Source organism: Leptonychotes weddellii, chromosome 11, assembly GCF_054177405.1.
Source record: "Leptonychotes weddellii isolate Sample4059 chromosome 11, ASM5417740v2, whole genome shotgun sequence".
In the NCBI taxonomy this organism is placed as follows: Eukaryota; Metazoa; Chordata; class Mammalia; order Carnivora; family Phocidae; genus Leptonychotes; species Leptonychotes weddellii.
In genome coordinates this window covers 23,844,695-23,859,639 of record NC_138379.1, presented here as the reverse complement: position 1 = coordinate 23,859,639, position 14,945 = coordinate 23,844,695, and the positions used below count along the sequence as shown (strand labels likewise).

General features: G+C 39.7%; 1 long non-coding RNA gene across 2 annotated transcripts in view; it reads left to right on the top strand.

Moving 5' to 3' along the window:
* The window catches only part of LOC115937800 (uncharacterized), a 103,873-nt gene extending 90,428 nt beyond the window's left edge, over positions 1-13,445 (top strand). The window contains exons 6-8 of one of the 2 annotated variants that reach the window (XR_014138612.1): positions 377-477; positions 3,067-3,177; positions 13,339-13,445. This is a non-coding gene — a long non-coding RNA (uncharacterized LOC115937800). Of the gene's footprint in view, positions 1-376; positions 478-3,066; positions 4,193-13,338 lie in introns of those variants that run through there. The other variant, XR_014138613.1, reaches the window with a different exon arrangement.
* The last annotated feature ends 1,500 nt before the right edge of the window (positions 13,446-14,945 follow it).

Below are 14,945 nucleotides of genomic sequence, written 5' to 3'. Positions count from 1 at the left end.
ACTCAAAGCATAGTTGTATTCTCAGGGAAGGATGGGAGGAAATGTGGATTCATCATATATGCTCCTAAGATATCCTGAGGCTTTAGCCACTAATTCAAGAGACTTCTTTCTCCAATACCAGTTCATTCCTATATCATTTACACTGTATATGTAGCTAGAGATGGATGATTCTTAAATTTTCAGCCAAGATATAAGTCAAAACTCACCCCAAACTTAAAAAGTCATTGACCAACTTAGAATCTATTGTTGTGGACTGGATTTCATGGATTTTTCTTCTTTTCTCTTTAGAGGAAGAGATATACTCATTTAGAAATGTGGAAAACTGGCATCTCTGTTTTCTCTTTGTTTCTCTTTTCTGTATTTTAAAAAATTATAGATCAAGGGAAATGACTTCAATTTTCCACTTCGCTTTGTACATGAATATCCAATTTAATGAAAGAAAAGACTTCAAGAACAGTCATGTTATACTGGATAAACGTAAGTGGAAAGAATTTTTAAATCACTCAAGAAATTACTTTTTGTAAAATTTCCAAATGTATTTGTGTATGATAGGCCTTAGGTCAGATCGCTTGAACTATTCAGAGACCAAAACAACTGAGGTCTGACATAAATTCAAAGGCTTTCAGCAAAAGGGCAAAGCAAACAAAACGATGGAGGATGGGGCAAGGGATAGGAAGAGAAGAGCAGGCCAGAACTGAAAAGACTATCTCTCCCTGGGAAGGTTTCTTTTTGAAGAACATTTAGAGCTGGGAGGGAGGAAGGGAGTATCAGCTTAGCCAATATAACCAATCCAAGGGATCAACAGTAGAGCAGATGATGCAGACGGATGACCCTCAATTCCAATTATTGCTGTGTAACAAATGTCCTGAAATTTAGTGGCTTAAAACAATAGCTCTTCTTATTGTATCTTGTAATTTTGTGGGTTAGGTTTTTGAGAAAGGCTTGACTGTTCCATGTGGTGTACCACTTGGGGGTATTCATCTAGTGGATGGTCTCATCTGTAGGATCCAAGATGGCTTCACCCCCAGGTCTGGTGACCGATAGAGATGGCTGTAAGGCTAGGCTCAGCTGGGACTGTCAACCAGAATGACTTCATGAGGCTTCTCCAGTGTGGCAGCCTGAGGGGTCAGACTTCTTACAAGAGCCAGTGTGCCAGTGAACAAGGTGGAATCTGCATGGCCTTTTATGACTTGGTTTGGAGATCACACATATTACTTCTCTGTACTCTTTTTGTTGAAGCAGTCATAAGACTGCCTACTACTTCCAAAGGAAGGGAGCATAAACCCTAACTCTTGAAGGGAGAAGTGTTAAAAATTTGGTGACCCTCTTTAAAAACTGCTCCACCCTCAAACCCATGAAATACTTCTAGAAATGTAGACATCAGTATTTAACTACTGGTTACTGTAGTGAATGGAAACTTAAACAAATGTGCCTTCTTTTTCTTGTGCATGTATAAAAGGATGCATTTGAAATGAAAGCTGCATCTCCTATTCACATTATATTCAGATGTATGAAGTCAGTCTTTTTTTTTTTTAAGATTTTATTTGACAGAGAGAGAGACAACACACAAGCAGGGGGAGCAGGGGAGGGAGAAGCAGGCTCCCCACAATGTGGGGCTCGATCCCAGAACCTTGGGATCATGACCTGAGCCAAAGGCAGATGCTTAACCGACTGAGCCACCCAGGTGCCCCTGAAGTCAATCTTCTAAAATTTTATTACTCATTTTGACAATGACTCAGTTACTACTTTTTAAAAAGATTTCATTTTTAAGTAATCTCTATACCCAGCATGGGGCTCCAACTCACAACCCCAAGATCAAGAGTCACACACTCTACCGACTGAGCCAGCCAGGCGCCCCATCAGTTACTAGTTTTTACATTACCCTTTACTGGTATTGTATTCTATTACCATCTACTTTGTGAAACATTCAGATATTGGTATCCATTGTCAACTACAAGACAATAAATTGTAGCTCTTGCTAATAACATACAGTCAGTGTATTATAAGGTATTTTTCATGTTAGGATTTTACTCAATTCTCCTGAAAAATAGATGAAGAATGGTTTGCAAAGTCTTTTTTTTTTTTTAATTGAAGTATAGTTGACATACCGTGTTACATTAGTTTCCGGTATACAACACAGTGATTTGATAAGTCAATACATTATGATAAAATTTTTTGATATCTATGAATTAAATATTACATGGGGACACAAATTATTTTTGTTAGTAATGTGAAAATGTATAAAAGGAAACTTTGTTTAGAATGGGAGGCTGACAAGGGGAGCTCTCACACCCCACCATTCGTCATCAGTTGCAGACCACTTACCTTGTTCTGGAAGAAAGTCTCCCCTCCCCCACGACAACAGCCCAGCCACTGAGAGGCGGTCACAATCAGCCAATGAGAAGCCGTTATACTTTGAACTCGCAGGTTATTCCAATGGACTCCTTGTTTATAACAACCCCTCCCATTTTCCTCTATAAAAGAGCGGTCCTCTTCGTTGTTCTGCAGACTTTACCTATGATTTTGTTGTGGCTTGCTTATCTGGGACTGCAATTATGTGCGAGTCCCAAATAAACCCATTTTTGCTGGTAATATAATTGGCAGTTTTTTTTTTTTAATTTTTTATTTATTTGCGAGAGAGAGAGAATGAGAGACAGAGAGCATGAGAGGGAGGAGGGTCAGAGGACGAAGCAGACTCCCCGCCGAGCAGGGAGCCCGATGCGGGACTCGATCCAGGGACTCCAGGATCATGACCTGAGCCGAAGGCAGTCGCTTAACCAACTGAGCCACCCGGGCGCCCTGGCAGTTTTATTTTTTAAGGTTAACAGCTGTTTCGCAGCTTTGTGCCAGATACTTAGATCATTGACCTACGATTTCCAAACTCCTGCCCACAAATGTGTAAGTAGGTTATTGAAGTTTTATCAGTAGTCGTAGCTAGTAAAATAAATAAAATCCAGGGAAGATTTTTTTTTTTTTTATGAAAGGGAATGATATAAAATGATATGTAGAACTTTTTGTAAACCACTCATTATCTCACATACTGCTTTTTCTCTGTTCTGGCCACAGCTGAAATTTGCATGCAGTTAAAAAAAGTTAAATCGGCAAGAATCTGAAAAATCAAGGGACTGGCGCAAGCTGACTTATCAGAGAAAGTGGCACCCTCACACCAGCTTAAAAGTATGTCTTAAGCCCCTGATTGTCATGGATGATGTATTCCTAAACAACCTCTCTTTTTCTTTGTAAGTCAATTAAATATAAATACACTTGGGGAATGGCTGGTAATGGGTACTGGTGACGGTTTCACAAACTTTTTGGGCAAAAAAACCCCCCACTGAGCTGTACATTGTAAAATGGTGAATTTTATGATATGTGCATTGTATTTCAACAAAAATTTATACTGCTATAAATGTATGATCCTTATAGAAAAGTTAGGGAAAGGAATATTAGTAACAACTGAAAACCTTAAAAAACTACTTTAATTAGCAAGTGAAGTTATTGTATACAAGATGTTGTAGAGCCTAATCTAATTTATATTTTCTATCATTGTGTTGATAGCCACAGTGGGGTATTAAATTCTGCAGGAGGCAAGATGAACAGTGAGTTAATCTTTGCCACTTGTCCCCACTTACTATCACCACACCAGCCACACTCCCTAAACTGCTCATTAAAATGTCATGGAAGGAATGTGACCCAACCTTTTCAGCCTGGCTCTAACAAGACTATGAGGGCTACCAAATCAATACATAAACTCATTCCATTTGATCAACTATTCAAAGTAAGGTTTACTTTGTAGCTCAGTGGAAGCCAAAGCACCAAAAGACTCCCACCAAACTGAAAATTGCTACTTATGGTTATTAGTGTGTGTTTGTTTAATATGGACAGCTTCTTTTTTTGTCTTTTCTCCACTTAATTGGTTTTATCCCTTATTCAGGCTCATACTATATTAAAAATACAGTTTTTAGTTGACCTTTTTTTTCCAAGAAAAGGCCACAAAAATGCTTGCCAATAACTAGTACTTAAAGGTTATGACAGTGGTACTAAAGTAGTGAGATATTACACACAAAATGTCTTTTAAATTTCAGGCATAAATTGGTAAAGAAAAGTTCTTGCACGAAGTTACCAAATACTAGGGTTGTAGCTATAATTCAATAGTCCCCACCATATTCTACTGCAATAAAAATATTGTCCCAGATTTTTGCCCCTGGAGATCAATTATATGATGGATTTGCCTCTGGAAATTGCCAGCAAACACCTCCCTTTGAGCTGTGGGGTGCAAGACACTCAAGCAATGAAGTCATCTAGAGCACGCTCTCCTTGGCTGTGCCCCGTCTCCTGGGCTTCTCAGGCCCCTGTTGGCCTCAGAGTGTCCTTGTGACGCCTGCAGCCCTCTGATGTGTGTCTCTCCACTCAAGCTGTCCTCTCTGACCATGCCCTCTGCTCCCAAATTAGTCCTCCCATATCTCTCCATCAAAGCTCCTATTTCCTCCCCGATCTCTCCTCATAAATGTTAGAAAAATGATATGGAATATTTACAAGGTGATGCTTTGAAAACTTCACAGCTCTATAGAAAAGGCCTTTGTTATTGTAACTCAGTATGATGTATTTGCATGTTAACAGAGGCTGTTTGTGGTAATGCTTTGGCCCAAGGAAATGGTAGAATGTTAAGTGGGAGGGACGTTTTTTGGGAGATAGAAGTTTCTCATCCATCCATCCATCCATCCATCCAGACATTACATCATACAGCTGCTATCTACTCTATAATGTTATTAAACATATAAGGCTTCTAAATTTCTGAATAGAGGCTGAACTTTGCATCTTTAATGCTGAATTGCTTATTATTGTATGTTCACAATCTTTATGACTGAGAAAATGTGGATCACTCACTTCAGTGAGTTTCTATGTTTATCAGAAGCTTATCATTACAACAGGAGGTTAATTGTCCCAGGGGGTGCCCTCTACTCTGACCCTTTAAATTGCTTATCCCACCAGGCACCACAGCCTAGCTCTTCCTAAAAAGAACACACAAACAGCAGATGCCTCCTGGAAGCCATGAGGACCTTTCCCCAGATTCTCTCATCACTGTGTTATTTTTCTACAGTCTCAGATCCCTGGCTCCATACCCTTACTTCACCCTCACTCCCCCTTCTTTTTGAAGACACACTATATTCTCTTCAGGCTTTTTGAACTTTGGATTCTCACCAGATTCTAGACTCTGCTCCCTCTCCCAGTTTTGGTATCCCACTTAGTTTCAGAGGAGAACCTCCACCTGCACAGAATCTGACAGGGACCAGCTCAGTCTCCCAGGAAAGGGGTGGTAGAATTCATACCTCAACACTAGTACCTGCTATATAAGATAATAATTTGTTATAGAATGGCTTACTTAGATTCAGTTTTGTTGAGACAACATGAGAAAATGATTCTTTTATTTTGTAAGACTACAAATCTCATTTAACCAACCTTAGATGATGCTAGAAACAGGACATATTCTTGTGTATCTTAAATAGAATGTATATTCCACAGCATGGTATTCTGTGCCTTACATTTAACTTCAGGAGGCATACTATCATGTGCCATCAAAGGTCGCTGTGCATATAGCAGGTGAAATAAAGAATACCCAAGTTTGTTTGTTTTTTTTTTACAAAAATAAGCTACCTTCTGATGCTTCATAAATTAAGATAAATTTGGCCAATTTACACAGGCAACATTGTTCTTAAAAAAAAGAAGGACATTGCTATTGGCATTCTACGTTAGGTGTGTTCAGTTGTGGATTCATTTAAGGGCATGACATGAAGGCTGGATCTGTAGACTTTTAAATGTAAATAAACTGGTTTGAGTTTAGCTATCACCAAACAGACATGCTCAGAAGAAATCTTTGTTTTCCCGTGATCCATGTAATTTCTATTTCCAAGTGGTAAACGTGGTATAGATTAGCACTAGGCATCCATCCACCCTCCTTGCACGAATGTTCTTATATGGCAGAGGCTGGAAAGGTGAGGAGGAGGACACTTCCTAGAGTCACTTGAAGCTAGGTGTATTATTTCCTAGGGTTGCCATAACAAATTACCTCAAATTAGATGGCTTAAAACAAGGAAATGTATTTCTCATAGTTCTGGAGGCCAGAAGTCCAAAATCAAGGTGTTGGCAGGGCTGTGCTCCCTTGATGCTTAGGGCAGAATCCCTCTTCCAGCTTCCGATGGCTCCGGGCATTCCTTGGTTTGTGGTTGCATCACTCACTCCTATCTCTGCTTTCATCTTCAAGTGGCCTTCTCTTTTCTCAGTGTCTTCTCCTCTCTGTCTCTTATAAGGACACGTCATTGGATTTCCAGCCCATCCAGATAATCCAGGATAATCTCATCTCGAGATTCTTAACATAATTATTTCTGCAAAAACCCTTTTTCCAAATAATGTCACATCCTCAGGTTCTAGGTGGACATATCTTTGGGAGAGCCAGCATTCCATTACACTGGAGTTTCTGGAGGTGAACTAGGTTATGTCCATTAGATGTATCGTGTAAAAGTTGGAATGCAGAAATGAGGAGGGGGCCATCCTTTCACTTCCTTGGCTGAAGCTGTTGGTAGTCACAATTATGAAGATCTTGGGATTTACTGCAACAAGTTAGTAGGGGATAGCCTTTACATTTGTGCAGATCAAGGGCAGTTCTTGTGCAATGGCTTCCTGATCTCTAACATGTAACTAGAGCCCTGTGTTCTTGACGGCAACGAGAAGGAAGGTGATTTCCACCTTCCTAATTGAGGCAGAGGTAACAGTAGTCCTGGTGGGTCAGCTCTTTGGTGGTGGTTCTGGGAGTAGTTCTGGGTGTCCAACCTATAACCTTATATAAAATCACTTTCTGTTTCAAATATCAACTTAGGCAACTAAACCCTGCCAATTCACTCCTGTTTGGCCAATACATTCCTACACATTTTTTGAAAAGAAAATATGATTACTTAAAATAGTATCATTTAGATTGAGCCCCATACTATCTCTTATGTCTGGCTCATGGTGACTAGACCACAAAGTCATTTGAACAGTGAAGCACAAGGCTTTTTTTTTTTTTTAGGGCAGTGAACTAGTCTGTATGATATACTAGTGGTGTTAAATGATGCAATACATTTTCCAAAACCCATAGAACTTCACAGTACAAAGAGTGAACCCTAATGTATGCAAATTTGTAAAAATTCATTTAGGGGGCTAGGGGATCCTCCTGGAGAATGTGACAAAATTATCAACTCCATTACAATTGTATGAGACAACCTCCCTGAAGGAGCGGGGGAGAAACATGCTGACCCCAGTAACTTTGGAAATTAGTAGTCTGTAAGATTAAAGGCCAAAAGGCCTTTTTAAAAAATATCACTTCAAATTCCCTTTTAAGTGATTATTTTCCTTCTTCATTCTTACCTGGGACATTCTGTATAGAAGATGTAAGAGAATCCTGGCCTTTCTTCATAAATAACCTGCATATTCTCAAAAATGCAAAATTTGTTCTAAGCTAATGCAAAAGATGTAAAGTGGTGGCCCCAGGGCCTGATTCTGCCCACAGACACATTTTGTTTAGTCTGCACAGTGTTTTAAGAGTACTGGAATTAGTTGTTTATATTTCAAAATCCGAAGATTACATATAAAAATATGAATTTCCGGCTTTTTAAAAAAAATCAGAATCTCTAGCAAGACTAAGCCCATATTTGCATCTGGCAACGTGCGTGGTGACGATGGGCTGCAGCTAAGAAGATGCCGGCTTCTTTACACAGACCTGTTATCCAATTTGCCATGGTCTTCACCACTCACTTAGGTTACCTTGTAATTTAAGATGCTGCCCTGACATCGGAGTTTGCAACTCCTGAGATAATGGAAAGATTCGGGGCAATCCTCTGAAATCCTGTGAACAGGATGGAGCTTGTCCTTTTGGCCAACCTCATTGCCCCTTTCCAGACCTTTCCCCATCTATCAGCCTCACTTTACCCCTAGTTCCCAAGGCTTCCCAACTTGCTTCCTGTTTTCCCAGAGAAAATTAATCTGACCGTGTATGACAGCATTGCATCCTTTGCATTTGCAGAGAAGAGAATCTAGAGAAGACTTTTTAACGGAAAGCAGTTCATCTTTAATGACACTATTCTAGGCACCATGAGGCCTATACTGGGCCAAAGCCTTTACATCACTATTTTACCTGTTCAGACAATAGGTCTTGAGCACAGTCTCTGTATTAAAGCTTCAGAGGTATGTCCATTAGAATTGAGATTCTTTTGTTTTTTGTTTTAAATGTGGACATGGTAGAGTGAAACATACTAGCTAGTGAGTCTGGAGTGTTGGAAACTACTCATTAAGTTTATTGGTTCTTTGATGTCCCGTTCATGGCAAACTCTCATGGTTATTTTGCCAAAGAAGTCAAAGTCATCAAGTCAAACACATCAAGTTGTGTTTTTTAATGGGGATTGATACACTTTTATGAAAGAGACTTTGTGGAATTTTAAAAGGACATCCATTTCCCTTCTTCCTAAGTACAGTAACCTTGTCATGGCCCCTTGAGGCTACTCAACACCAGCGTGAATCTGCTGCTTTTTTCATGAATTTCACAACCCACCCCACAAAATGTTCTGACTTTTTCACCTAAATAGCAAAAACTTTCCGTCAGCCAAGAGAAGAAAACATCATTATCAAAAGCCTTTCTCATCCTCGATGCTATGGAAACCACTGACCATATACAGGAAAAATAGCAGGCAGCCGAAGTTTAGATGGGGGCATTCATCTTTCCTTTGCGATAAAAAGTTAGGCTGGTGACTCGGGACCTCGCTACACGCTTCATTGGCGGAAATGCTCTGTTTCTGCTTGAAAGCGTGGGCATTTCACAAGTGCCTCCCCTCACCAGGGTGAGTAAAAACAGTATCATTTTCCCTGATAGCTGCTGAATTGAAGTGAAGGATTATTTATTTAAACTTTTGAAGCATGAAGCAAAATGCCGCCAGTGTCCGTCCCAGGAACCATAAGTCAGAGGGAAGAGTTTACGAAGCGTTTGGTCAGCAGGGTGATTCCCACTTTCTCGTGTAAACCACACGCACAGCAGCCTCTGAACCCCTATTAAAAAAGCAATAGTTTCAGCTCCTTAGTTCCTACTAGTGCACAATCCTATTACCTCTTCTTTCCTCACAAAAATATGTTTTGAATTATTCCACTGCTGATGGGTGATGAAAAGCTCTCTTATTACTTGCTGACAGTCATTGTTATTACCAAGCACAGTGCGTCGGAAAGCCTTTGCTCTTCCCGCTTCCCATCCTGCTGCCAGCCCCAAGTAACACCATGGGTTTGCCAGATCCCATCACCTTGGCACCTCATTGTTCCTGTGAGTTGCACACGTTCCTTAAACCTGGCTGTGGCTAGCTGCATTCAGACCTCCTGCCCCAGAGTCTCCAAACACCTCTCCAGAGCTGCTCCAGTCGAAGTCTGAGCGGCTGAAACAGCCATGGAAGGTGAAGCTTAACACCTACCCTGTTAACTAGTCCTTTTACTTTCATCTAAACACGAGCCCTTCCCCAGATCTGAGAAGCCTCCTAAGGCTTGCAGCTTTTCTGATTTTCTGTTAAACTCCCAGATATATGGCCCTGCTTCCTCTCTCTCCTTTGAGGATGAGTCTCTGTGTTTCCTTTTGTCGCTCTAACAAATAACTGCAAATGTAGTGGCTTAAAACACAGAAAATTTTTTCTCTTATGATTCTGGAAGACAAAAATCCAAAATAAGTCCTCTGGAGCTAAAAATCAACATCAGCCGATCCAGTTCTTTCTGGAGGCTCCAGAGGAGAATCTATTACTTGCCTTTTCCAGCTTCTGGTGGCTGTTGGTGTTCTTTGGCTTATGGCCACATCATTCCCATTTCACTTGGGTGGTCAGATCACCTTCTTCTCTTCTGTAGTCAAATCTCCCTTTGTCTCCCTCTCTAAGGACACTGGGATGATATTTAGGGCCTACCTGGATAATCCAGGATAATCTTCCCATCTCCAGATCTTTAATCGCAGCAACAAAGTTGCTTTTGTCATAGACGGTAATATGCACAGGTTCCAGGGATTAGGATGTGGGCATCTTTCGGGGAGCACACACATTCAGCCTACCATAGGCCTCAAGTGTGAGTTAACGATATTGTTATTATTTGCTTCTAGGTAGTATGTTTTCTTTTTAAATTTAGATGTTCAAAGAATACAGTGCTTTATCAAAGTAGTAACTCTTCCAGGGGAAAAATCTTTAGGAATCTTGTGAGCTGCTTTAAATGAGTGGTTCTCTATATATCCAAAGTTTTTGATATCTGAATCTACAAAGTTTTTTAGTTTTTGTTTTTTGGGTTTTGCTTTTTTTTTTTTTTAATCCAAAGAAGTCCTATTCTCCATAGTTCTCAGATTATGGTTTCTAAATGCCATTTTGCTCCAAAATGACTCAGAGCTCCTTGGATAAATAGTTGATGCCAGGAGTAGGGGAGGAAATCTACTAGATGAGCCTGAAACATTTCAGATAAAAGCTAGAAAAGACTCCTGAAGTCTCTTAAAAGGAGTCAGGGGACAATTTGCCAAAGCTCCCACTGGCCAATAATCACAATGGATTGAAATATATCAAATATATATAAGTCCATGAGTTTTAACTGATATTTAAAAAGTATCTCGCTTGTCATCTTTGGAGGATGCTAGGGAATCAACTTACTAGTTTAAAATCTGGTAAATAAAAGGAAAGAATCAAGCATTTGTCCTGCTTTTCTTATATGGGCTATATCCTAGGGTAATCAAATAGTTGAACAGAGAAAGTGTCTCTTTATAGGATTATTTCAGCTGATAAATAATGAAGGAACTCTAGAATTAGGAAAATCAAGGTAACCCCTAATGAATTAGTGAATCGTGCAATCCCAGTGAATTAATGGATCTATGTAACGATGATCCATGGTTGCTAGTACCACAATGCTGATACTCATAAACCACTGCTTATAAAACATCCTGCCAAAATGAATCTAATCAAAATTCTAGATCTAATAACCAATTCACAGGAAATGGAAAGACAAAAGAAACATATTGAACAATACTAGGTTAGATGCAATTTGTAAAATCTACATGTGAGGTACTCTATAAAACCAAAATTGCAAGAAAAAAAAAAAAGATGGTGGGGAAACCTGTAAATTAAGCCTGTAAATAAATTGCCATGTCAGTCAATCACAAGGTATAGAATCTAGTTGCATCTTTATTCAAGCAAACTACAAAAAATCAAACAATAATAAGGGAAGCTTGAACTCTGACTAGATATTTGATGATGTTAAAGAATTAGGATTAATATTTTAGGTGTGATCAGTTTAAAAAAGAAGTTCCTCTCATTTAGAGCTGTATACTGAAATATTTATAGCCAAATGAGAAACGGGATTTGCTTCAAAATAATCTGGAGTAGAGTAAGGATCAATGGAGGAAACAAGATTGGCCACAAATTAATAACTATTGAAATTGAATGATGGGTGCCTAAGAATTCATTATACTCTTCTCTCCCCTTTTGTGTGGGTTTGAATTATTTTCACAATAGCCTTTTGGTTTTGCAATAAAATCTTGCTTTTGCTTTTGGCTTTAACCTAACAATATCAATAGCAATAATACCAAACACAGATTATTTAGGGTATTTTATTTTAAGTTAAACACAGTTAAATGTCTTTAGCTACAGTTCCTTAGTAGTCCAAAACTCCCCATGGACTTGTTAGTAGGGAACATAAGTTCCAAGTTCAGGCACCGGGGCCCTAGCTAGCTATTCTACGCACCTTGCATCCTACATGAATTTTTCTTGAATGTCCCACTGTGTTTTGTTATATATCAAGGCTAGACACAAGATTTAAACATGCTATAAATCCTACCAAGTTCATAGATTGCTCTTATTACCTGTTCTCAAATATCTTGATAATATTCAAGGCTGTAAATCTCAGATTGCTTTCTGCCCTAGTGCACCTTGCCACTGGAGAGAAAATTACAAGCAAAATTCAGCCCATCTCCTAAGGCAGATTTTTCTGGGAAGAAAGGCTGAGAAATATACACATTTTAAAAAAATAATAGCATGGGGGCGCGTGGGTGGCTCAGTCATTAAGCGTCTGCCTTCGGCTCAGGTCATGATCCCAGGGTCCTGGGATCGAGCCCCATATCAGGCTCCCTGCTAGGCGGGAAGCCTGCTTCTCCCTCTCCCTCTCCCCCTGCTTGTGTTCCCTCTCTCACTGTGTCTCTCTCTGTCAAATAAATAAAATCTTTTTAAAAAAATCGTAAAAAAATAATAGCATGGTTATTAATCTGTAAAAAGTTAGCTATCTCTTCAGAGCTACACGATTCTCGGTAAACCAGACTCAACACCTTGGAGTCATCACTGATGTGTCCCGTGTGCTCTTTGGGGTGACTATTTTTGAGTGGCTGCTACGTGCAGGGCATCATGCTTGGCGCTGAGGATACAGGGAATATACGACACATTCCTGCCCAGGAGGAAATCAATCTGGTGGATGGGAGAGAATGAACATGAATGAACATATCTGGTCAGGGCTCTGATGGAAGTCTTCAAGTTCTCCAGCTTTTGTGTGTCCTCTTTCCCTTCCATTCCCAAAGGACCTTGTCTGAACCAGCATCCTCTGTGACTGTAGATGGCACGGTCCAAGAGACATCAGAGTTCAATAGTTAAGAGCAAAGACTCGGCTCGCCAAACTACCTGGGCTTGAATCGTGGCTCCATTACTTCCTAGATGTTTTGGAAGTATTAAATTTCTCTGTGCCCCTGTTTCCTCATTCATAAGCAGGGGGTAATAAGGCTGTTGCAAGGATTAAAGGAGTTCATGCCTATAGAGGTCTCAGCATAGTACCTGGTGTAATAAGGACCTTATCCGTTTAAGTGACTTATCCAGTGCTTCACACACCTGTTTTCCCACCCATCCATAGCCCTTCCAGAAGTCGCAATTGCTTCCCTTAATTCCACAAAGCGCTGCTAATAAATAGCCTAATGTTTATGAGAACACTGCCAGACCTAGGGTCCATTGATGACGCCTCTTTCTGGGAAGCCACTTACAATACATCTCTCTGCTCAGCCTTCAGCCCGCCGTTGCGTTGCGGCAGCCAGCTCTTAAACCTCTACAGCCTGTCCTCAGCCCCCACCCAAGTCAAGCACCCCAACATCTCTCCCTTGGCCCCAGCAAGTGATAGCCCTGTTTAAATAATAATTTCTATAGAAATGCTCTCTGCTCACAGCAAGACTGTCTTTTACACGTTGTTCGGCAAAGTAACTCAGCAACTCACCCTGAACTGCTCTACCCCAAAGTAGGATTTCCTTTTACTCAAGAGGAACATTATAAGTTGCTTTCCTTACAGATACACAAGCCATCTTCCCTTAAAGAAGAATTCTGCATATGTATAAAATATTATAAGCACAGAGGATGAATCCGGCATGGAAATCCAAGAAGGCTTCCTGGAAGAGGTGACCTGTAAGCTTTGATTCATCCTTATTTCAATATTCTCCCCAAATGTCTATTAGGGTAATGAATGTGGAGGGACTCAGAAGAAATATGGCAAAACATAAGCAATGAGTATCTCAGGGGGAAGGACTTTTGGTAATTATTTTCTCCTTTATATTTGTATACTTCCCAGCTTGCTACAATGCATGTATTACATTTGGCATAAGAGGACAAGATGGTATTTTAAATGTCTCATATCTGGTTTTTCCTTTCCATTTCCATTGTCCCCACCAGCTCCATGGTCTGTCACTTTTATCTGGACTCTCTCCCCTGCTCAAGACCTAACAGCGACTTCCTCCTACTTTTTCCTCAAGCCCTCTTAACTCTGCCAGATTTTCACCTTTCTTCATAATTCATCCCACCCTAACCACCTCATCATATTCCCCACTGCACCCTCTCATCGCCCAAGGATAGAATCCTACCTTTCAGCAGGAAAATGACTGCCTTTTCCCTGTTTCTGAGGGCTCGCGGGAAAATACCCAACAATGGCTAAAAATTCTTTCTTGGGTAGGTGGTAAGAAGAAGAACTAAATACAAGGATGTTGGCATGTTTATCTTCTTTCTAGGAATTGCTGTTATTTATTTACGGGAGTCCTAATTGTTACTATTAATAGCTGCATTTCATAGATGGGGTTAAGTAATTTGCCCACAGTCATACAACACTGAAAGGTATGAGAGCCTGGATTAGGACCCAGGTCAGCTGGATGCCAAAGCCATGCTCTTTCCATCACACCATGCCCTTGGCAAGGAGAACTTGTCGTATTTATGTTCACTAGTAGTTGTAATTCACATTGGCAATTGGCAATTATCAATTACCAATATTGACACATTGGCATTGAAACTGAAAAATTGTTTCTAGCCAAGCTAATTCACTCCCACAACTCTTTTAGCTCATCAGTTTGCACATTTTATACTGTATTTTTGCTAATTGTTTCTTATGTATAAATCTTGTCTCCCTAATCAGATCACTGGTTTCAGAAGATGATGATCATGTGCTAAGCACATACTAAATACATACTAAGAATTCATAGACTAAGAACTTCATTTCAGTTGAAAGCTTGCTTTATCAAAATAAGATCTCAAAGACTATGTAATTCCTAACTAAAAACCTTGAGTAAAATGATAATTTACCAACCTGGGAAATGTTTAATAAATGAAATAATATTTCTACAGAAGCCAAAAAGAAGCTAATGTATCCCTTATTAAACTATTTATTATATCATCCTTTCTCAGTCTTTCCCAAACGCTGAGGGTTCTGCCAGTCTTACAAAGATATACACGTTGTCATTGTAATCTACAAAAGAAAGTACAGATGGACATAAAAATTTTATTTTTTAAATTAAATTTAATTTTTTTGGACATACAAATTTTAAATGCTATATATTTACAGAGCAATGGGGGCTAGCTGGAGATAAAAAGATACCATTCAAAATGGGTGAAAACAACTCAAACTTGCATTCAAGA